Here is a 24323-nt window from a genome sequence, read left to right as displayed (position 1 = left end):
TAATAGCCTCTCGGGATGGACAAAATAATTCCCAGAGATTTTCCTATTATGATTATAAGAATGTGTTTTGTTAGACCTACATTGTAGGCTATGTCGGGCGTGCGCCGTGCGAGGAGAGAGAGAGAGAAAGAGAAAGAGAAAGAAAGAAAGAGGAAGGGATCGGGAGAGAGAGAGAGAGAGAGGGAGAAAGTTCTTTATTTATTTATGTATGCTATGTAGCCTATGTAAGCCTATGTATTTATTTAGCCTATTTAGGCTATCGGGAATTTGGAGATAGAAGATCAAAGACCCTCGCAAATTCTGCTATTAGGCTACTATCACGGAGACGAGGATTAGCCGAGACATAAGCTATATGAACACCTGTCCTGTCAGGAATAAAATATTAATAAATAATTGAATAATAACGGACATTTCGAGGAAGACATGCAATCAGTCTGATTGAACCAGACAATCTTATCACAAAGAAGATTGGCTCTGATTACCACGACTTGTTTTCATTTATTGAATGGAGACCAGAGAGAGGGAGAGAGAGGGAGGGAGAGAGCCAGCAGCACCCGCTGCGCAGCAGCACACAATTTACAGGCAAAATCCGTAGAGATTCAACACATTAACGTTGCTTCCCATGGTCCGAAGTAAGTTGATTGAGTTCAAACTGCTGATGTGATGATCCAAAAATCCCCCAAAGTTTATCGATGCAAGTCACAAGTCGCCAAAACAGGATCTGAAAGATGTTGTTTTTAAACGATAAAAATGCTGGTTATTCAGGTCGTTACGCACAGCGCAGCTGACTACGGCAGCTGGTTTATCCAAAAATGCGCACCGTTTACTGCTGTTGTGGCGGATCGAGGTCGGATCACGTTCTCACCACAAACGAACCGCACCAGAGTTCGTTTGGAAGCGGACCGAGACCACCCTTTCTTGGCGATCTCGGTCCGCTTGTTTTGTCCCGCATCCGAGTGCGATTGCTGTGTTCACACTCCCCCAAACGAACCGCACCAAGGGGGAAAATGCTCTCTGTTTCGGAACAACTGCTTCAAACGAGATAGGTGTGAATACACCGTAACAGACTTCAGCGCATCATCCGCTGTGCTGAGAAGATAATCGGATGCAACCTGCCATCCCTCCAGGACCTGCATGCACACTGAAGCGGTCTCGCACATATGTTCGTTTCCTTGGATAGTTTGGTTCGTTTGGGGTGGTGTGAAAGCGCAAACGAACTCTGTTGCGGAACAAACAAACGAACTCTGGCGCGCTTGAAAATGTGGGTCTCGGTTCGCTTCCAAGTGAACCCTGGCGCGGTTCATTTGTTGTGTGAAAGCAACCCGGACTAAACACAAGAGCGTCAGTGCATCTGATGCACAGTGCATGAGTAGGAGACGGGAGAATGGAGGAAAACAAACACTGCGGCGTGCACACGTGTACAGTACCTGCGCGCTGCGTCGTGACATTATGTCGTCATAACAACATCACATTTATCAACAACTGGCCCCGGGTTGCCTATCTCCTTCGGTACGTAGGCTACTCGTTTCATCTGCAGAATGAAATGTTCAACAGCTTGCTGCCTCATCTGCTGCTCATATTGGGCACATTCTTGTTAAATAATTATTTGATAGTAAAACCAGAAATCCCAATATCGCAGGTGGTGTTGCTCCATGTCCATGTTTTGTGGATTCACTTGTGTTGTTCAGTCTGCCCTCAGCCGGCTAGAAGCCTGCTGGAGAGGAGAGATTTCCCTTCTCTATTCTGTCCAATAGATGAGTGACTGTTTGGACCATGTGACATTGTTCAGAAAGTTTGGTGCTTGTGACAAATTGCTGTGTGAAAGTGAACCAGACCAAATGAAAAATGAAACAATGTTGCAACTTCACAATCGCACCGAGTCCACCAGCTTATGTGAAAGCGACCTAAGACACTCATGGCAAGAGACTGAACAAGACAAGCTTCTTCCCAACCGCCATCAGCCTCACCAACAAGGCCCAGAAACCCCTTCCACCAAGGACCTCACTAACAACCCCCCCCCCCCCCCACCCCCACACACACACACAAACTCACTACCTCCTCCTAAACTCAACTGAACCCCCCCCCCCCCCATAAAACTGGAACTCATATCTAATTTAATGCCTGTTTAACTGGGACTGTAAATTCATGTAAATTCCCTGCACATTGAATGCCTATTTAACTTAGCCTGTAAATTTCATGTACATTCAATGTAAACTCTATTTAACTCCGACTGTAAATTCATGTAAATCCACTGCCTATTTAACGTCTATTTAACTCAGTCTGTAAGTCTCATGTAAATTCAACGTAAATTCATATTTATTATCCACAGAACACTTCACCACTCATGTACATATTATTATATTTACTCGATTTGATTGCACTTGCAACTTTGTGATTGTCTTTAGTTATCTTCCTACTTCTTATCTCTGTATATTGATGTGACCACTATGCTGCATACAGACACTAAGACAAATTCCTCATATGTAACTTGCATACTGTGGCAATAAAAGTGATTCTGATTCTGATTCTGATAGTATTTTCTCCTTTTCTCACTCACTTTCATGTCACCACCTTCTCTCCCTTTAGGTCGTGTTACACTACAACAGACACAGGCAGAAACACTGAGCTTATTATTATATTTTATTATCTTATTATTATAAACCAAACATCAAAAATAACATCTCCACCCTCTTTGCTTTGCTCATAACCCTTAAATATCGCAGTATAAAACATATAAAACACATTGTAATATGTTTTTATTGAGACTGCAATTCCAAAACAAAACAGCAGAGGGTGCTGCCCCCCCTTCCCGCGGCCCTGCCAGCTATAGTGCTGAATGCAGCATGCAACAACACAGACCAACACAAGCCTGCAAACTGCGCAACCACTTCAAAGAATGACAGCAGCCTGCAGCCAGCATCACATTTCTGCTCAGAAATAATGATAAATAACCATGCCAAGAACTTATTGTCAATAAATATCAACCTTACCTTTAGAAGATCTTCTTTTCTTGACTTTGTGCTTGCGAAATTGTTCATTAAATCCTCAAAGTCTATTCCCATGACTAGTTGGGAGTCAATAGCCATCAGGGAGAGCGCAGACAGTCGTTTCTGATTCATAGTCGTCCTGAGTTCATTCTTCACTCTTTTGAGTTGATAAGATCTCTCCCCCGGCTGCTCCTGCTGCTTGTCTAGCCTTCCATGATCCCCTTCGCCTGCCAGACCCGCCTTGTTGTCCTCCTCCTCGGCTTCACTCACACTGTTGTTGCCCCGCCGGTCGCTCTCCTCCTCCAGGTGCGTCTGCCGGGGCCGCGATGCAACTTCCCCCCGCTTGCTGCTGCCTCCTCCTCGCTGTTAGCTCCAGTCTCACTCCCCGAGTCCGACTCCGACAAGTGCCTGGCCTGTCGGCTGCTGCCCTCGGCCTCTCGTGCCTGCTGGTTCCCGCTTGCTGTGACCTCCGGTGTCGGTGTCGCTCTCGTTCCCGCCAGTGTGCCAGCAGGAATTTCTGACTTCCGGTCAGGACTTTTCAGAATAAAAGCTGTCATTAAAAATCGATAAAATACACAAATTGAAGTGATGTCACACAGATTGAATAAATACCCATGCAAACTGCACTCTAAATCAAATACATGTCAAATTCATTCTTGTTGATATTTGGGGGGAAAAAAAACATACAGCCTACGGTGCAGAGTCCAAACAGTAAAATGAGCCCATTTTGAAATATTGTTCAGAAATTCAAATTTTAATGCGTTGGGGAAAATTCACTGCAGTCATGTACATCAGTAGTCCCTCTATCATGCCTAACTAGTGTCTAACCCAAACAGGTGTACAATTCACTCTTGTTGATATTTGAAAAAACACATTTTACAGCTGTTCGGACTCTGTGTGTGTGTGTGTGTGTGTGTGTGTGTGTGTGTGTGTGTGACTGTGTGTGTGTGTGTGTGTGTGTGTGTGTGTGTGTGTGTGTGTGTGTGTGTGTGTGTGTGTGTGTGTGTGTGTGTGTGTGTGTGCGTGTGTGCGTGTGTGTGTGTGTGTGTGTGTGTGTGTGGCCATAGGCTGTAAAATGTGTTTTGCGCTCTGAGGCATTCAAGGGACTAAACAAGAGTCGGCTGACAGCAGCACCTGTGCTAGGCTGTCCCCTCGACAGTGGCGAGTTATTCCTCGACACTGACGCCAGTGACTGGGGAATCGGAGCAGATCCTCTCCCAAGTGCAAAGGGGGGAGGAGAGGCTTCTAGCCTATGGAAGCAGGATATTGTCACCTACTGAACAAAACTACTGCACCACCCGACAAGAGCTTCTGGCAGCGGTGGAGTTCACCTCCCTCCCTTCAGACAGTACCTACTGGGGAGAGCATTCACCATCCAGACCGACCACAGCAGCCTGCACTGGCTGACCCGGATGCGGGAGCCGGAGGGCCAGCTTGCCCGCTGGCTTGAGAAACTGGCAGAGTACGACTTCAAGGTGATCCATCGTCCAGGGAGGCACCATCAGAATGCAGACGCACTCTGGAGGAGGCCCTGCCGGAAGTTGTGTCCATGCACCGTGCCAGAGCCTAACCTCGGTGAGCCGCCTCAACATCAGGGAGTGCAGTGCGATCTGGCTGAAAGTTCAAGTGAGACAGAGCTTCATCCAGTGGGGGTAGTGGTGGCCGACAGTCACTACATGAGCAGGACAGCTGCTAAGCCGGAGTTTCCTCTCATAAGGGTACTGAGCACATCAAGTGACGACAGCTGTGACTGAGCTCTGTCACATCCAAGCGTCCACATGGTGAGTGAGCCATCTCACACTAACCTCTTCTGTCGCTGGACACTAGAGCAGTTGAACAACGCTCAAGAGACTGACCCAGACATAACGCCTGTGAAGAAGTGGATGGAGGAAGGGAGGGAGCGCCCCCCATGGGCCGATATAGCCCCCTGCAGCCCTGTCACCAAAACCAACTGGGCACAATGGAAAAGGCTCTACCAGAAAGATGGAGTCGTAATGAGAAGATTTTACTGCACTGAAGGCAAGGTGTTCTACCCACAGATACTACTGCCTCGCGCCTACCTCCCCTCCATGATGGAACAGATGCATGACGGCCCTGTGGGTGGCCACTTCGGGGTGGAGAGACCCTGGCACACCTTAAAACCAGGTACTTTTGGTACAACATGAAGGACGATGTCAACTTGTGGTGCCACACCTGCACCAGTTGTGCGGCAAAAGCTCGCCCTAAGCAAACCCCCCAAGCTGCTATGGGCACTGTGTGAGTCTGCGCTCCTATGGAGAGGATCACAGTCCACCTGATGGGACCCTTAAACAAGACAGAGAGACACAACCGCTTCGTACTAGTGGTCAGGCCTGATTTTAGCCTGCTACATTAGAGTGGGCTGGTAGGGGACAACTTTGGCGGTAGGTTGCCAGAGGTCGTCGGTTCGGGGATGGGGATTAAGTTGCATTATAGTCAAATTTATAAAGAATGAGTTGAAGCAGGGTGTAGAAGCCATTTCCAGAGTTAAGTGTAATTGGGGACACCAAATTGTTCCAGTAGGAGTCACCATTCTGTTTTGGGTCACCAAACTGTAAGCAGGAACTTTCACTCAGGTGACAGGCCAATGTTTACAAGACTATAATTATCAAAACTATTCGCAAACTAACTATGTAGGCTACAAACTAACTATTTACAAAACTATTGCTATATTTCCAAGACTTTTAGTCTCATTCAAACTCAAAATGAAAAGTGACAAAGAAAATAACTTTGAAAGCAGATTGACTTACCCTAAAAATAAATAAAAATCCTTCATCCAGTTTAAAATAATCAACTTCATAGCATTTATTTTCATTGGATGAGCTTATTTCTCAAATCAAATTAAAGACTAATCCAGTGAGATAAGAAACTATACTTGCCATTTAGCCTTCAAAACTATTATATTTACTCTGCCCAATTAAAAAACATAGCTCTTTGGTATGATGATAAGTATGTGGCAAGATGGAAAGAGATTGAGACTGAATGCAGGGGGATCCCAATACAAGCAATGAGTGGAGATCATAAGCTCACATTATCTCATCAGAATTATCTGAGTCCCTTTACATTGTTTACTCTGTGTACTTGGTTTGATGTCATAAAACAACTGAAATGGAGGTCGCAGGTGAAACAACTCAGATGGATTGCATATGACACAGATTGTAAGCCAAACTGCATGGGTACCAGATTCAAATCCTGGGCTGATAGAGGTATTACTGCCTATTGTAATATAATGGATGGAGATACATTAGAGAGCTTTCAAACAGTAAGTAAAAAATATCACTTGGAGAAGGACGATTTTTTGGGATACTTGCAGGCACGACACTATTTATTGAAAGAAATTAAGATTGGGGAAATAACTCGGGAACCCAGTGGTCTAATACAATTAATGGTAATGGCATACAAAAGTAATTCTAAATCAATAGTCTCAAAATTGTAGCAGGGAATTCTAATGGGAAGGGGAAATACTACAAATGATATAAAAAAAAGATGGGAAAAAGAACTAAACGATACAATAACTGAACGTGAATGGGAGAATATGTGTGAAACAGTCTTTTCTACTTCCTGCTCCTTGCAGTGGCGTGAATTTAGTTGGAAGAACCTTATAAGGTTTTTTATTACACCTAAAATGAAACCATATATGTCACCAGTAAACCATACATGCTGGAGAAACTGTGGGTCTGATGAGGCAAACCATTTCCACATCTTCTGGGGTTGCCCAAAGTTAAAGCCGTTTTGGGAGAGTGTCTGGGAAACCATTAACCAGATTCTTGGCTGGCAAGTCACACTAACATGTAAATCACTGTATATGGGTGATATACCAGAAGATATATGAGGAAAAGATAAATACCTTCTTAAAATTGTAACTGTGGCTGCAAAGAAAGCGATCACTCGTAGATGGTTGCAGGCCGACTCTCCCACAGTAGAAAATTGGCTTGAAATCATTAGAGAAATTCATGAAATGGAGAGACTGACTTCTCTATTGAGACTGAAATATGACTTGTACATCGCAAGATGGACAAAGTGGTTATTATATGCATCGGAATGAGGAATGTGGATGGTTTGTCTCCATCCTGAAGTATAACAAAACATGCTTGCCCACTGACGCTCTCTGTTTATACAGCTATGCCACGAGTACTTTTGTTTTAGTTCTGTCTTTTATTTCAAGAATAACTCACATGAACCCAAAGATGTGCTAAGACACCTGTTTTTTTTTGTATTGACTGATTTTTGTTTAAGATTTTTTCTTGGTTTGGCAACGTATTTATGTTTTATGTACTGTGACGCCCGTTTTGTTTTTGTTTGTATGTTTGAAAGAAGAAATGAATAAACTTTGAGTAAAAAAAAACAATTATATTTACAAGACTTGTAGTCCTATTCAAAGTCGGAGCAGTGCTTGTGGACGGTACAGGAGCTTAACGTTATCCAGAGCCTCTGCTGATGTGCTGGCAGCAGCATCAGACAGAAGCAGCACGGGGCTTTGGTATAAGAAACGGATACATCATGAACGCACATCAGCTGTAAGAGTGTTGTAAGTCGCTTTGGATGAAGTAAATGAATGTAATGTACAGCCTTGTATATACACCTGTTATATACAAGGATGGTATCAGTATTACCTGTTATACAAGGCTGTATCAGTATTACCTGTTATATATAAGGCTGTATCATTATTACCTGTTATATACAAGGCTGTATCAATATTACCTGTTATATACAAGGCTGTATCAGTATTACCTGTTATATACAAGGCTGTATCAATATTACCTGTTATATTCAAGGCTGTATCAATATTACCTGTTATATACAAGGCTGTATCAGTATTACCTGTTATATACAAGGCTGGTATCAGTATTACCTGTTATATACAAGGCTGTATCAGTATTACCTGTTATATACAAGGCTGGTATCAGTATTACCTGTTATATACAAGGCTGGTATCAGTATTACCTGTTATATACAAGGCTGTATCAGTATCACCTGTTATATACAAGGCTGTATCAGTATCACCTGTTATATACAAGGCTGTATCAGTATCACCTGTTATATACAAGGCTGTATCAGTATTACCTGTTATATACAAGGCTGTATCAGTATTACCTGTTATATACAAGGCTGTATCAGTATTACCTGTTATATACAAGGCTGTATCAGTATCACCTGTTATATACAAGGCTGTATCAGTATCACCTGTTATATACAAGGCTGTATCAGTATTACCTGTTATATACAAGGCTGTATCAGTATTACCTTTTATATACAAGGCTGTATCAATATTACCTGTTATATACAAGGCTGTATCAGTATTACCTGTTATATACAAGGCTGTATCAATATTACCTGTTATATACAAGGCTGTATCATTATTACCTGTTATATACAAGGCTGTATCAGTATTACCTGTTATATACAAGGCTGTATCAATATTACCTGTTATATACAAGGCTGTATCATTATTACCTGTTATATACAAGGCTGTATCAATATTACCTGTTATATACAAGGCTGTATCAGTATTACCTGTTATATACAAGGCTGTATCATTATTACCTGTTATATACAAGGCTGTATTAGTATTACCTGTTATATACAAGGCTGTATCAATATTACCTGTTATATACAAGGCTGTATCATTATTACCTGTTATATACAAGGCTGTATCATTATTACCTGTTATATACAAGGCTGTATCAATATTACCTGTTATATACAAGGCTGTATCATTATTACCTGTTATATACAAGGCTGTATCATTATTAGCTGTTATATACAAGGCTGTATCAGTATTACCTGTTATATACAAGGCTGTATCATTATTACCTGTTATATACAAGGCTGGTATCAGTAGTACCTGTTATATACAAGGCTGTATCATTATTACCTGTTATATACAAGGCTGTATCAATATTACCTGTTATATACAAGGCTGTATCAGTATTACCTGTTATATACAAGGCTGTATCATTATTACCTGTTATATACAAGGCTGTATCAGTATTACCTGTTATATACAAGGCTGTATCAATATTACCTGTTATATACAAGGCTGTATCATTATTACCTGTTATATACAAGACTGTATCATTATTACCTGTTATATACAAGGCTGTATCATTATTACCTGTTATATACAAGGCTGTATCAGTATTACCTGTTATATACAAGGCTGTATCAATATTACCTGTTATATACAAGGCTGTATCATTATTACCTGTTATATACAAGACTGTATCATTATTACCTGTTATATACAAGGCTGTATCAATATTACCTGTTATATACAAGGCTGTATCATTATTACCTGTTATATACAAGGCTGTATCATTATTACCTGTTATATACAAGGCTGTATCAGTATTACCTGTTATATACAAGGCTGGTATCAGTATTACCTGTTATATACAAGGCTGTATCATTATTACCTGTTATATACAAGGCTGTATCATTATTACCTGTTATATACAAGGCTGTATCATTATTACCTGTTATATACAAGGCTGTATCATTATTACCTGTTATATACAAGGCTGTATCATTATTACCTGTTATATACAAGACTGTATCAGTATTACCTGTTATATACAAGGCTGTATCATTATTAGCTGTTACAAGGCTGGTATCAGTAGTACCTGTTATATACAAGGCTGTATCATTATTACCTGTTATATACAAGGCTGTATCATTATTACCTGTTATATACAAGGCTGTATCAGTATTATCTGTTATATACAAGGCTGTATCATTATTACCTGTTATATACAAGGCTGTATCATTATTACCTGTTATATACAAGGCTGTATCATTATTACCTGTTATATACAAGGCTGTATCAATATTACCTGTTATATACAAGGCTGTATCAATATTACCTGTTATATACAAGGCTGTATCATTATTACCTGTTATATACAAGGCTGTATCATTATTACCTGTTATATACAAGGCTGTATCATTATTACCTGTTATATACAAGGCTGTATCAATATTACCTGTTATATACAAGGCTGTATCAGTATTACCTGTTATATACAAGGCTGTATCATTATTACCTGTTATATACAAGGCTGTATCAGTATTACCTGTTATATACAAGGCTGTATCAATATTACCTGTTATATACAAGGCTGTATCATTATTACCTGTTATATACAAGGCTGTATCAATATTACCTGTTATATACAAGGCTGTATCATTATTACCTGTTATATACAAGGCTGTATCATTATTAGCTGTTACAAGGCTGGTATCAGTAGTACCTGTTATATACAAGGCTGTATCATTATTACCTGTTATATACAAGGCTGTATCATTATTACCTGTTATATACAAGGCTGTATCAGTATTATCTGTTATATACAAGGCTGTATCATTATTACCTGTTATATACAAGGCTGTATCATTATTACCTGTTATATACAAGGCTGTATCAATATTACCTGTTATATACAAGGCTGTATCAGTATTACCTGTTATATACAAGGCTGTATCATTATTACCTGTTATATACAAGGCTGTATCAATATTACCTGTTATATACAAGGCTGTATCAGTATTACCTGTTATATACAAGGCTGTATCATTATTACCTGTTATATACAAGGCTGTATCATTATTACCTGTTATATACAAGGCTGTATCAATATTACCTGTTATATACAAGGCTGTATCAGTATTACCTGTTATATACAAGGCTGTATCATTATTACCTGTTATATACAAGGCTGTATCAGTATTACCTGTTATATACAAGGCTGTATCAATATTACCTGTTATATACAAGGCTGTATCATTATTACCTGTTATATACAAGGCTGTATCAATATTACCTGTTATATACAAGGCTGTATCATTATTACCTGTTATATACAAGGCTGTATCATTATTAGCTGTTACAAGGCTGGTATCAGTAGTACCTGTTATATACAAGGCTGTATCATTATTACCTGTTATATACAAGGCTGTATCAGTATTACCTGTTATATACAAGGCTGGTATCAGTATTACCTGTTATATACAAGGCTGCTATCAGTATTACCTGTTATATACAAGGCTGTATCAATATTACCTGTTATATACAAGACTGTATCAGTATTACCTGTTATATACAAGGCTGTATCAGTATTACCTGTTATATACAAGGCTGTATCAGTATTACCTGTTATATACAAGGCTGGTATCAGTATTACCTGTTATATACAAGGCTGTATCAGTATTATCTGTTATATACAAGGCTGTATCAGTATCACCTGTTATATACAAGGCTGGTATCAGTACTACCTGTTATATACAAGGCTGTATCAGTAGTATCTGTTATATACAAGGCTGTATCAGTATTACCTGTTATATACAAGGCTGGTATCAGTATTATCTGTTATATACAAGGCTGTATCAGTATTACCTGTTATATACAAGGCTGTATCAGTATTACCTGTTATAAGGCTGGTATCAGTATTACCTGTTATATACAATGGTATCATTATTACCTGTTATATACAAGACTGTATCAGTGTTACCTGTTATATACAAGGCTGGTATCAGTATTACCTGTTATATACAAGGCTGTATCAGTATTACCTGTTATATACAAGGCTGTATCAGTATTACCTGTTATATACAAGGCTGGTATCAGTGTTACCTGTTATATACAAGGCTGGTATCAGTATTACCTGTTATATACAAGGCTGGTATCAGTATTACCTGTTATATACAAGGCTGTATCAGTATTACCTGTTATATACGAGGCTGTATCAGTATTACCTGTTATATACAAGGCTGTATCAGTATTACCTGCTATATACCAGGCTGGTATCAGTGTTACCTGTTATATACAAGGCTGGTATCAGTATTACCTGTTATATACAAGGCTGTATCAGTATTACCTGTTATATACAAGGCTGTATCAGTATTACCTGTTATATACAAGGCTGGTATCAGTATTACCTGTTATATACAAGGCTGTATCAGTATTACCTGTTATATACAAGGCTGTATCAGTATTACCTGTTATATACAAGGCTGGTATCAGTATTACCTGTTATATACAAGGCTGTATCCTAAAATGAGATATTCCTCTAAATCTGGTTAAAATAGGAATATTTAAAATGAGTTATACCCCTAAATTGGCCTTCAAATTGCCTCAAATTTATTTTGTATATATACCGGTATATATATATATATATATATATATATATTGATCGTTCTTCTATATAGCCTACACTTAACACTATATATAGCCTACACTTAACACTGTGTATTACTGAGCATACATTTATGTTACATCTCCAACATGGAGAAGAATAAAAAGCAGAATTAAAAATAACAGACACAAAAGCACATTAGGCTACAGAAGACAAGTTAGACATTTCAACAGGAGCCGCGAATGCAGAGGACCTCTACCATCCATCCATCCATATAGCCTATCTATCTATCTATCTATCTATCTATCTATCTATCTATCTATCTATCTATCTATCATCTATATATATATCTATATATATATCTATCTATCTATCTATCTATCTATCTATCTATCTATCTATCTATCTATCATCTCTCTATATATCTATCTATCTATCTATCTATCTATCTATCTATCTATCTATCTATCTATCTATCTATCATCTATCTATCTATCTATCTATCTATCTATATATCTATCTATCTATCATCTATCTATCTATCTATCTATCATCTCTCTATATATCTATCTATCTATCTATCATCTATCTATCTATCTATCTATCTATCTATCTATCTATCTATCATCTATCTATCTATCTATCTATCTATCTATCTATCATCTATCTATCTATCTATCTATCTATCTATCTATTTCTCTATCTATCTATCTATCTATCTATCTATCTATCTATCTATCTATCTATCTATCTATCTATCTATCTATCTATCTATCTATCTATCTATCTATCTATCTATCTATCTATCTATCTATGACAGAAAGGCGTAATCCAACGACGTTGCCACTTGGGTGGACATAACCTCGCGTCACCAGGCTCTTCTCGGGGAGAAAAGGGTGGACTTGCAACCATGCAACTAAATGACCATAAAGTGTGAAGCTGTTACAATACACTAGGTGGCGGTAATGCAACAATTAAGAATGCCAACCGCCATAAAACACCGGAGAAGAAGAAGAAGAAGAAGAAGAAGAAGAAGAAGAAGAAGAAGAAGAAGAAGAAGAAGAAGAAGAAGAAGAAGAAGAAGAAGAAGAAGAAGAAGAAGAAGAAGAAGAAGAAGAAGAAGAAGAAGAAGAAGAAGAAGAAGAAGAAGAAGAAGAAGAAGAAGAAGAAGAAGAAGAAGAAGAAGAAGAAGAAGAAGAAGAAGAAGAAGAAGAAGAAGAAGAAGAAGAAGAAGAAGAAGAAGAAGAAGAAGAAGAAGAAGAAGAAGAAGAAGAAGAAGAAGAAGAAGAAGGTTGCCCAGCGACCAATGGCAGGACGTCTGCATGTTTGCTAACGCTAGCTAGTGCTGTCAGATGGAGTAGCAGCATCTGCAGAGCTGCACATGTGGGCTGTTTATCTTTGTGCAAATGCCTCCAAAACGAAAAGGACCTTTGCAACTTGTCCAGAGAGAAACGGACGACATCAAACGACAGGTTTGTTAGTAAACTATGGTTGAATGTAGCCTCAACGAGAGACTCATCAGAATGACTGATGAGTCTGTCGTTGAGGCTAGGTTGAATGTAGCCTGGTATCCAGCTCCATATGAATCACAGTTGTCAGCAGCACCTACTCTTCATTCAGCACTTTCATTGGGGCTGGTTACCAGGCTAGGCTGATGCAGTCGCTTGAGTCTTGATCTACGAGCTGTGCTGTGTGTGAGTTCCTTTGTACCACGCTTCTGTATTTCACTGTGATGTTCTGTCGACACCAGGAAATGAAAGGTACCATGTAACGTTACAGGCGGCTGAACTGAAACAAAGTTTGTGTAGTAGATCCTGTCATCACGCGTACAAGATAGGAGAGGTACTAACTATGCACACACGTTTCCAGATAGAACAGCAAGTCAAGTCAGAGCAATTCAACAGCCGAGTATCATTCAATTCAATATAAGAAAGAAAACTCAATTTCTTAGACTTTTAAAAGTAAAAAAAAAAAAAAAGGATCAAAATACAAGTGCTATGTATATAAGAAGAATTTAAATTCAATCGTCTGCGGGAACAAATCAAATCACTTTGAATCAAAGTCATTTACACAACCAAGATATTTTCTCAAGACTAGAATCATCAAAGTCGAGTCCCGAGTCACCAGAAACCTAGCCCCAGAAGTGACCCTACTACTGTACTCTGTATATTATATTTAATATACTCGTGCACATAGCGTTCCAATAGGCAATAAAGGGGAAAGGCTGACGCTCTCCTGTTTCAGACGTCCGATTGCAGATCCGAAGATATGATAGTCCTCCTACGGAAGCCAGTAATTTAGCCCACCTGGGCAGACTTTTCCAGCCCATAATTGTTACTACTTGGCCAATAAGTATGTAACATACAACATAAAATTAACAGTAATATCTTCATTTAATGTAGAATGCAAAGGACATGTAGCTGGCTTGTTACACTCGCATTCCAGGAATATTGTTGTAGCCGAGCGTTAGGCTGCGCTTAGACTTGGATATATAAAAAGCAATAAACGGAGCAACTCCCACTTGAACACTCTCACCATGAGACGCCAGCTTTATTCACTCTTCCCGTTCTCTCCTCCTCGTACTCTTCCAGCCTCAAGTTCACCACAACTACAACAACCCACACTTCCGTTTCCGGCCTTCAACATAAAAGCCTACAGTGCTGCCTAGAACGTAAACATAAATGACATCGCATAGCACCTTCATAAAAATAGCTTACACACCTCCCCTCCTCCAAAAGAAACGTCCTCGTTTCAGCATCCATTCACGGTGTAACTACCTGGCATTGTAATGTAACATAAAGCACCCAACACATTCCATCACCCTCAAAATTACACACTCTTAACTCAGTAACTAAACACCCCATCACTCCAATCCCCCAGAGACACGGACATTAACACACTCCATCACACTGCATCCCCCCCTGTGCAGAGGCATCAATATTCCCAAACATTCACAGTGCATTTCCATAACAACAATCTTTTTCTTTTTTTTTTACACACATTTCCATTCCACAATAACCCCAACATTTACATTATTTATTTTCATTACTTCTTTTCTCTTTCTACCTTCATTTCGACCACCACCATTTCCATCCCCCCTTTTACAGCTTCTGTCCCACCTGAAGCACGCTACTCCCTCAACCCCAAAAATTCTCCCACACCCCCTTCTGTGTCCCACAGACATCACATGCACTGCAGTAGCTCAGCACATCCCCAGTGTGTCCGCTCCAGTAGAAATGTCCACGGATGCGGCTGAGTGTCTCTTCGGGCCCAAAATGACTGGATCTAGGGCCCTTGTGCGCCCCCTTCAGTGCTAATTCTCGCAGGTAGCTGGGTACAACCGTCTGGAACCCCCTTCTACTGTGCCCTGTCCTCTCCAACAGCCCATCTTCATCCAGACGCAGGTCGGTAAAAATCTCCCACAGTCCCTTCATGGCACCGGAACACAGGGGAATCTCCTCCACAGGGGGCCGGCGTCCAGCCGCTACCCACGCGTACACCGGACCGATATCCGCATCCTCCATCTGTCTGCGCTTCCACTCACCCACCTCGACATCCCTGATGGTCACTCTGTCGTCCGTCAGGTCCACATCTGGACACTCCTCCTGTTCCTCCGCCTCTTGCACTCGCTCGTCCTCTCGTCTTCCTCCCCCAGGGGGCGGCGTGTTGAGGGCAGCAGGGCGAACCCCACCGGCATCCATCTCCACCTCGGCTTTCTGCACAGCAACCGTGGGGGTTGTGGAGCGCCTAGGTTGGGCCGGCTCCTCCGGCGTCAACCCCTCTCGCTCACCTGGAGACACGAGCGTCGCTCCCCCGACTGTCACCGCGTTGCAGATTACCTCTCTCCGGCTGCTCACATTCTCCCGAGCCTGTATCTCCCCTCTGTCCTCTATCCTCTCAGTGCACTCTCTGGCCAAATGACCTGGCCTACCACACGACCAGCAGAGTCTCACCTGCCAGCCGCCTGCACGTCTCTCCTCTTCCGCTGTCCTCCGGTCCCAGACAGCCTCTTGACACTCCCTGGCTACATGTCCAAACGCACCGCATGACCAACAGACACCCGGGCGTCCCCAGTACCGTTGTTCCGCGCACCTGGTCTGTCCCCCGGGACCGCTGCGACACCACCTCGCTATGTGCCCAGGTTCTCCACAAGTCCAACACCGTCTCTCTTGCGGCTCCTCCGGCCGTTCTCCACGCTTCGTCACCTCTGTGCTCAGCAAGTCAACCTGCTGCATGACTTCTCGTAGCATCCGCATCAGCCCCTCTGCCCAGGCCAGTGTAGCATCCAATAGCCGTCTCACTTCCTTCAACAAACGGGCTTCCACACCCGCAAGCACCGAGCTGATCACCGTTGTCAGCTCCTCTTTCATCCCGTTCACCGACGGCCATTCTCCGCCGCGCAACATGATCGCACGTGGTGCTCCTATCAGCTAACACACGCAGCTAGCCTCGTAGCAGTTAGCACGCCCAGCTAACCTCCTTAGCGTTATACTTCAGTTCTCCTCGGGACGTTCCCTTGAAACACCGCTGCCACCAGTGTAGCCGAGCGTTAGGCTGCGCTTAGACTTGGATATATAAAAAGCAATAAACGGAGCAACTCCCACTTGAACACTCTCACCATGAGACGCCAGCTTTATTCACTCTTCCCGTTCTCTCCTCCTCGTACTCTTCCAGCCTCAAGTTCCCCACAACTACAACAACCCACACTTCCGTTTCCGGCCTTCAACATAAAAGCCTACAGTGCTGCCCAACTTTTATACAGTCTATATTTCCCTCTAAATGTGGCGTGTAGGTCTGCTTGAGACAAATGTGCTTTCCTGGTGTGTATTTACACAAACCCATATTTATACAAACCCATAGCTCCTCGTGAGCTTTCTCTAAACAACTGTGGTTTTGTTTGTGTGTGCGAAATCAAAACCAATACCTTATGATATTACCAATAAAAACAAAATAACAACCAATCCCTCTTTTTGTAGGCAGGTATGGATTAAAATAAAACATAACTGTGGATCCACATAACAAAATAAACAACCCTGTTTGTCCCCTGCCGGCCGGCTTATCTACACACATATCGTCGGTGTCGGGCCAGGACCTCGAATCTCACTTTTTTCACTTTTTTACTTTTTCTCATAAATCAGTGGCACTAGGCACCCCCCACCCCTCTGTGTGTGTTTTACAAATTTTAACCAATAGAAAAGCATTAAAACGATCTTGTGAGTAATTCTCGTAACGCCATTGGCCCTCAAACTGTCCATCAAACCTCGAAACTCCACCCCTGCCTCCTGTCTCCAGGCAGAAAACCACCCGCAAAGACCGCAGGATTCGCAGATTCCCAGCTGGCACAGGTTTTTTTTGACTTCGTCTGAGGTAAATTGATCAATAAAATGTTTTCAAACTGCAAACTCATTAAACTATGCAGTGTACCTATCGTTATGTCTGATGGTAACACTATAAATCGAAGTGGTTGTTGATAGTGGGACAAAGGGCTAACATGCTATCGCGGCTAACGAGCAATGTTGTTTCTGGAGAGAAAAGCTGAATCATCGTCACAATAAACATTTAAACTATGCAGTCAGTCAGTGTACCTATCCTTATGTCTGATGGCAACATTGTGATTATAAATCGAAGTGGTTGGTTGTTGACAGTAATGCTAGAAAAGCTAGCTAATGTTACAAACGTTAGCGCTCCATGTTAGCTACCTTTTTCTAGCCTGAGAAATGTTGAATCATCGTCATATCACTACGTTAGCTTCTAACATTAGATCAATCATTCGCTCAATCTTTACTTCATGAAAGGTGATAGAACAGTCACTTGAAATTCTCTTGAAACTGTGATGATAAATGTAGTCTCAACAGCAAAGAAATTGCTTGCTCTCTGAGTCTAGATACAAGCTGGTCAAATTAATGTTATCATGTTAGCCTATTGTTCACTTGAGCTGTCGCTATTTAAGACTGTCATCATCAGATGTATGTAATTCATAATTACTAATCTAGTTAGCTAGATAACTTTTTGCTTCAACATGATGCTATAACCTGTTGATGCAAACTAATCTGTTATGACCCGGTTTGTTTGTTTTTGCAGTAGAAATGTCTCTGTCGCTGGAAGAGATGTGCCAGCTGGTCAATGTGAAGTATTCACAGGCAATAAGGGCAGTTAGTGTAGTTGCATCTGACAGCACATCTGAAGAGGAAGTAGGCAGCTCCTGCCATCCCACAGGCTCAGAGGATGATGGGGCAGCAGTGGAGCAAGGAGAGAGAGAGGAGTTTGAAGCGGACACAGGTAGGGTGAATTGTGTTAATCAGGAATTGATATTACAATGGTTAATGAGTGGATACACATTTCACAGACACACACTTAATCATGTTTTTTGTTTTGTTTTTGTTCCCTCCCCCCCTCCACAGCAGCTCTCACAGTGGATAATATGAGGGAAAAAGTCTGGAGCAGCGCTGACAATTTAAATACCTTTAATTTTTTTATACATTTTAATAGGTGCAGAGTATCAGACGTATATTATCAGACTTTTAGTCTGATACTTTGTCTGATGCACTTAATGAAGGGATTTAATTGTCCGAGCTGCTCAAGATTTTCTCCTTTTTTATTGATGCTACCTTCCTGTTTCTGTGATGCACCGGACCTGCCTACTAATATAGCTGAAGTGCGGTGGGACTCTCTCTCTACTGGATAATACGAGGGATCAGTGTTGGTAAACAAACGGCTTACTGGGGGTAACTTTATAATGGGACCTTATGGAGCCAGCCCTGAGCGACAGTTACACAACATACATGATACATCAGACTCTTGAGCTACTTCTGCTCTCACTCAGAATGTCAAAATATAAGCGATGTGATGTATACTTTTTGAGATATTGGCGTTTGTTTGGCACAACTCATACTAGTTAACTGCTGCAGGGTTCCACATTTCCGGGTGGTTTTTGATTATGATGGAAAAACTGATGTTTTTGTTGTTGTTTCCACAGCAGAAGAAGGAGGCAGCTCATCTCATCCCAGCACAGAGTCAGAAGATGAGGGGACAGTGGAGCATGCGAGGAGAGAGAGTGCAGAGAGCGAGGATTCGGAGGCGGACACAGGTAGGGTGAATGTGTTACTGTAATCAGGAATTGATATTACAATGTTTCATGAGTGGATAGACACATTTCACAGTAGACACACACACACACACACTTTTTTTTAAATCTCCACAGCAGCTGTCACAGTGCATAATACAGACACACACTGATGTTTTTGTTGTTGTTTCCACAGCAGAAGAAGGAGGCAGCTCATCTCATCCCAGCACAGAGTCAGAAGATGAGGGGACAGTGGAGCATGCGAGGAGAGAGAGTGCAGAGAGCGAGGATTCGGAGGCGGACACAGGTAGGGTGAATGTGTTACTGTAATCAGGAATTGATATTACAATGTTTCATGAGTGGATAGACACATTTCACAGTAGACACACACACACACACTTTTTTTTAAATCTCCACAGCAGCTGTCACAGTGCATAATACAGACACACACTGATGTTTTTGTTGTTGTTTCCACAGCAGAAGAAGGAGGCAGCTCATCTCATCCCAGCACAGAGTCAGAAGATGAGGGGACAGTGGAGCATGCGAGGAGAGAGAGTGCAGAGAGCAAGGATTCGGAGGCGGACACAGGTAGGGTGAATGTGTTACTGTAATCAGGAATTGATATTACAATGTTTCATGAGTGGATAGACACATTTCACAGAAGACACACACACACACACACACTTTTTTTTTTTTATCTCCACAGCAGCTGTCACAGTGCATAATACAGACACACACTGATGTTTTCGTTGTTTCCACAGCAGAAGAAGGAGGCAGCTCATCTCAACCCAGGAAAGAATCAGAGGATGAGGGGACAGTGGAGCATGCGAGGAGAGAGAGTGCAGAGAGCGAGGATTTGGAGGCGGACACAGGTAGGGTGAATGTGTTACTGTAATCAGGAATTGATATTACAATGTTTCATGAGTGGATAGACACATTTCACAGTAGACACACACACACACACTTTTTTTTAAATCTTTGTATAAACTATGGTCGTTTGTCGTATTGACTCTTTTCCCTCCATCTTTCTGTCTGCCCAGAGCACCGTCGCAGGGGGGAGGTGGTCAACGCTGCTCAAGGAGATTGGTGCAGAGGACGGCGCCAGCGCTATTTATTTTATTTATTTATTTATATTTATATTTTGTATAATCAGACCAGGAGACCCAGTAAAAATGTCTGCGGGTACGAGGCCGGCGTGTGTGTGTGTGTGTGTGTGTGTGTGTGTGTGTGTGTTTTTTCAGTGAGTGGGAGTTTATCTTCATATTTGTGTTTTGTAAGATTATAATTTGTTTTGTATCAGTCTGGACTTCAGTCAGTGGGTGCGAGTACTTGCACAACGCCTTCAGCCAATCCGTGTTACCAAATCAACTCAGAAGAACAGTGAAAGTCTTTTCTGGGGCATTACTCTTGTTCTTGTTTAATTGTTATTGAGTCTATTTCTGCAATTACTGCCCTTATGGCTGTTTACTCTACTAATGTTAACTTTACCACTTGTTGCTTAAGGAAATGACATTACGGTTTTGCCAGTGGCAGCACTGATTGGCCCGGTTATGCCCTCAACTACGACACAGTCACTGATTTGTCAGGTTACATTCTAATTTAATTTATTAATTTTAATTGAATTACTGATTCAAGACAGCAGGTGCCATTAAGCTGGCTGTACCTGTGCTGGGTCTAGGACCTACAATAGGAGGTCTGATGGCTGTGGCAGGGGCAGCTGGGGTTTGTCTGTCTGCAGACATTATGGACAGGCAGAGGGTATGGGGTAACACTTTGGGCAGCTGCAGGGGCTTATTTGTTATTTATGTGCCCACAGCAGGTTGTCAGGTTTTTGTGGCTCTGTGATGCCGTGATCCCTTGTGGACCTTATCTTAAGATGTTGCAGTTGTGGTTAAATATGAGGTAGGGTATAGTTGTAACTATAGGTTATTTTACTTACAAAAAATGTATAGGCTACTGATTCTAAATTGTATTTTTCTATTCGTGGGGTTTGTTTGCATTAAACCTTGAATTACCCTAATCTCTTGCCTTTTCTTCCAATCTGTGCTAAAGTGACAAAAATCAATTAATCACAATACCTTTGAGTAACTAGTATTGTTAATAGTCTTGTATGTCTCCAGTAGGCATCAGTATCGAGCCAGAAACTGGAGGAAGCCACCAGTTTCCTGCTATACCTTTCAAAATAACACATTTTGGACTGTTCTCCACTCCAATGTGTCTTCTTGCATTGGTTTGCTATGCAATGGCTTTCTTTACTCAAGAAACACTCAAGACTAATGTTTTTATTAATTTTGAGGACTGCGACAATGCTAGTGGAGAGGAGTGCAGACAAACCATCTAGTCAGCCAGTAGACTCAGTTCGCTAGTCAGCCAGTGCTGTATTCATTGGAACGTCAAATGTGTTTTATTTTGAAAGGTATGGCAGGAAAATGTTATGGTTTATTGGTAGTGAGCTTGAAAAAAACATGTTTTGCTGCTAGAATTTCTAGAAAGTACAACAATCATAATAAGAGAAGTTTCCCAGCTTCATCACTGCATGTGGAAAAGTGGATTATTCAGATTACTCCATGGATTATTATTTCTCCTTCTGGATTACGTTTGGGGAGGCTTTGATGAGGTAGGCTGAGGCATCAACAACATGAGTTGATAACCTTATGCGATGCACAACGTTACTGCAGCTGGAATCAATGAATGACCAAATCTCTGAAGTCCATATTCTCACATTATTTGTCTTCCAAAATCCTGTAACTCCATTTGAGCTTTATTCACATTTGGGGGGGTTTGATCAGGAAGGCAGGCAACTATGAGTTGATGATAACGTAATGTGATGCCTTACTGCCATTTGAATCAATGAATGACAAAAGCTCTAATATCCATATTTTCACAAAATTTGTCTTCCAAAATCCTGTAACTCCATTTAAGCTTTATTCACGTTTGGGGGGGTTTGATCAGGAAGGCAGGCAACTGTGAGTTGATGATAACGTAATGTGATGCCTTACTGCCATTTGAATCAATAAATGACAAAATCTCTAATATCCATATTTTTACTAAATGTGTCTTCCAAAATCCTGTAACTCCATTTAAGCTTCATTCGGGTAAAATATTAATAATGTAATGACACATGCAAGTAACTGACCCTATATGAAGACACTGTACCAACTTTGGCGACGTGGTGTTCAGTTATTTTAAAAACACAGGGTTTTTTTCATCTCCTGAAAAGTTGTGGTTTTGGAGATACAAGGTTTCGGCACGACAGCAGCGATATGAACGTTTAAGCCCCAAAATAAAAAGTTCAATTTGAAAGTTTAGCCCCTGTTTAACGCTTGCATCCCAAAACAAAAAGTTCAATTTGAACGTTTAGCCCCACAACAAAAAGTTTAGTTACCCTACTATATTGTGTTGTGTCTGATCAAAGCTGACTCTTAACCTAAACTGAAACAATAACCTGCTGTCTGTGTTGCCGTCAGGCCGATGACCCGGCTCCGGTGGGGAACTACGAGCAGAGGAAGCAGGAGGAGGAGAGACGACTGCAGGGCCTCATGGAGCATCTCCACAGCCTCTCTCTGGAGCTTTCACCTCCAGGACCCAGCGCTGCTGCACGGTAGGGGTGGGCCATATGGCCCTGAAATAATATCACTGTATTTCAGGCTATTTCTGCCATAACCATATTCTTGACGATATGACAAAATATGTTATTATTAGTTTCAAGAACATGCAACAAAATAAGTGTGTTGTATTCAGCTTATGTTCAGACGCGGGGGTGGGCCAAATTCTTCCGGGTCGTGTTAACACTTCAGGTGGTCACGGCGCGAAATATAAAAGAACGTCAAATAAGAGAGTTGTTCTTGTAGCGGACAGTGCAGGGGGTAAAACAAAGAACGTAGCCTACTACTTTGAGCTCGGTACACAGCAAGTAAGCGGAGTATCCACTGTTAGCCAGGTCAGATAACGTTATCATCGACAATGACGAGCACTTTCTTGTAAAACATACCTGGACTCCAACAAAGAAAGCTTCAGATGGTTTTCTCTCCTCCGAGCGCAGCTCGAGCCACTTACGTCTATAAGACCTGCAAGCGTTAACGTAATTCCCTGGAATGCGAGAATTAACAAGCCAGTTACATGGCATTGCATTCTTAGACATTGCCGTTTGCTTTTATTTGGTATGTTACATACAATTGGCTAAATTATTACCGTAAATTCCGGACTATAAGACGCACCGGTCTATAAGCCGCGGGACCAAAATTGACTATTTTTTTCTTTTATAAGCCGCACCGGTCTATAAGCCGCGGGTGTTTTGATGTTTAATTACCATATGAAAGGGTTCGTGCACAGAGAGGAATGTCGGGAAAGAGTTGGCTGTTTGGGGAAGCTCCCATTTATTAACATTTCAACAAAACAAAACAAAAGTCAGGTCACTAATCCCCAGACAAAATCACACAACAATAGGCTATATGTGCAGCAAACCTGTAACCAGAGAAGTCAAGTCACTAATCCTCGTCTTCCTCTTCTTCCTGCGTACTGAAACCACCAAAGTCCTCATCTTCAGTGTCGGAAACGAACAGGTTCAGGGTGGCTTCGTCAACCACTCTCCTCTCTCCTTCATTGTCACTCAAAACCAACGAACTCCTCTTCGTCACTGTCGGCATCGAACAGCCTCTGAAGCCTCTGACGGCCCTCAGCGCCAGCTGTGGCGGCGTCATCCTCTTCATCCCGCAGCAGTCCAGCGTTTTGGAACCCGTTGGTGATTGTGGATGTTTTCACACTCCTATAATATTCCGCTTCTACTGCTCGTCTTGTTGTGAATATTCCTTGATCTTCCTTTGTGTGAATTCGCCGAAGTTTGTGATTTTCTCCTGGTAGTCGGGGGAGGGAGTTGGCCGAGTGGCCGTTTGCTTACCGTAATTACCATATGTAAGTGGTCACGCACAGAGGGGATTGTCGGGAAAGAGATGGCTGTTTGAGGAAGCTCCCATTTACCGTATTACCGTAACATTTCAACAAAACAACATAACACAACACCACCGTTGTTTATTTTTACAGTGCACACAGTGTCCGCGGTGTGGTGAAAAGAGGGCAAGAGAGGAAATTAAAACAGAAGTGGATTTATAGTTAGAAAGAGTGCTA

General features: G+C 41.6%; 1 pseudogene across 1 annotated transcript in view; it reads left to right on the top strand.

The window, feature by feature from the left end:
* Positions 1-18222: 18222 nt before the first annotated feature.
* Positions 18223-24323, top strand: part of LOC310789172 (nephrocystin-1-like) — a 39053-nt pseudogene continuing 32952 nt past the window's right edge. Inside the window, exons 1-7 of the transcript in view lie at positions 18223-18420; positions 19113-19223; positions 19396-19506; positions 19677-19787; positions 19961-20071; positions 20240-20299; positions 22667-22800. The product of the transcript in view is annotated as a nephrocystin-1-like (transcript). The remainder of the gene's footprint in view (positions 18421-19112; positions 19224-19395; positions 19507-19676; positions 19788-19960; positions 20072-20239; positions 20300-22666; positions 22801-24323) is intronic.

Source organism: Poromitra crassiceps, assembly GCF_964638095.1.
Source record: "Poromitra crassiceps genome assembly, chromosome: 14".
NCBI lineage: Eukaryota > Metazoa > Chordata > Actinopteri > Beryciformes > Melamphaidae > Poromitra > Poromitra crassiceps.
Note: the sequence above shows the minus strand (reverse complement) of the source record. Positions and strands in the feature narration are given on the sequence as shown.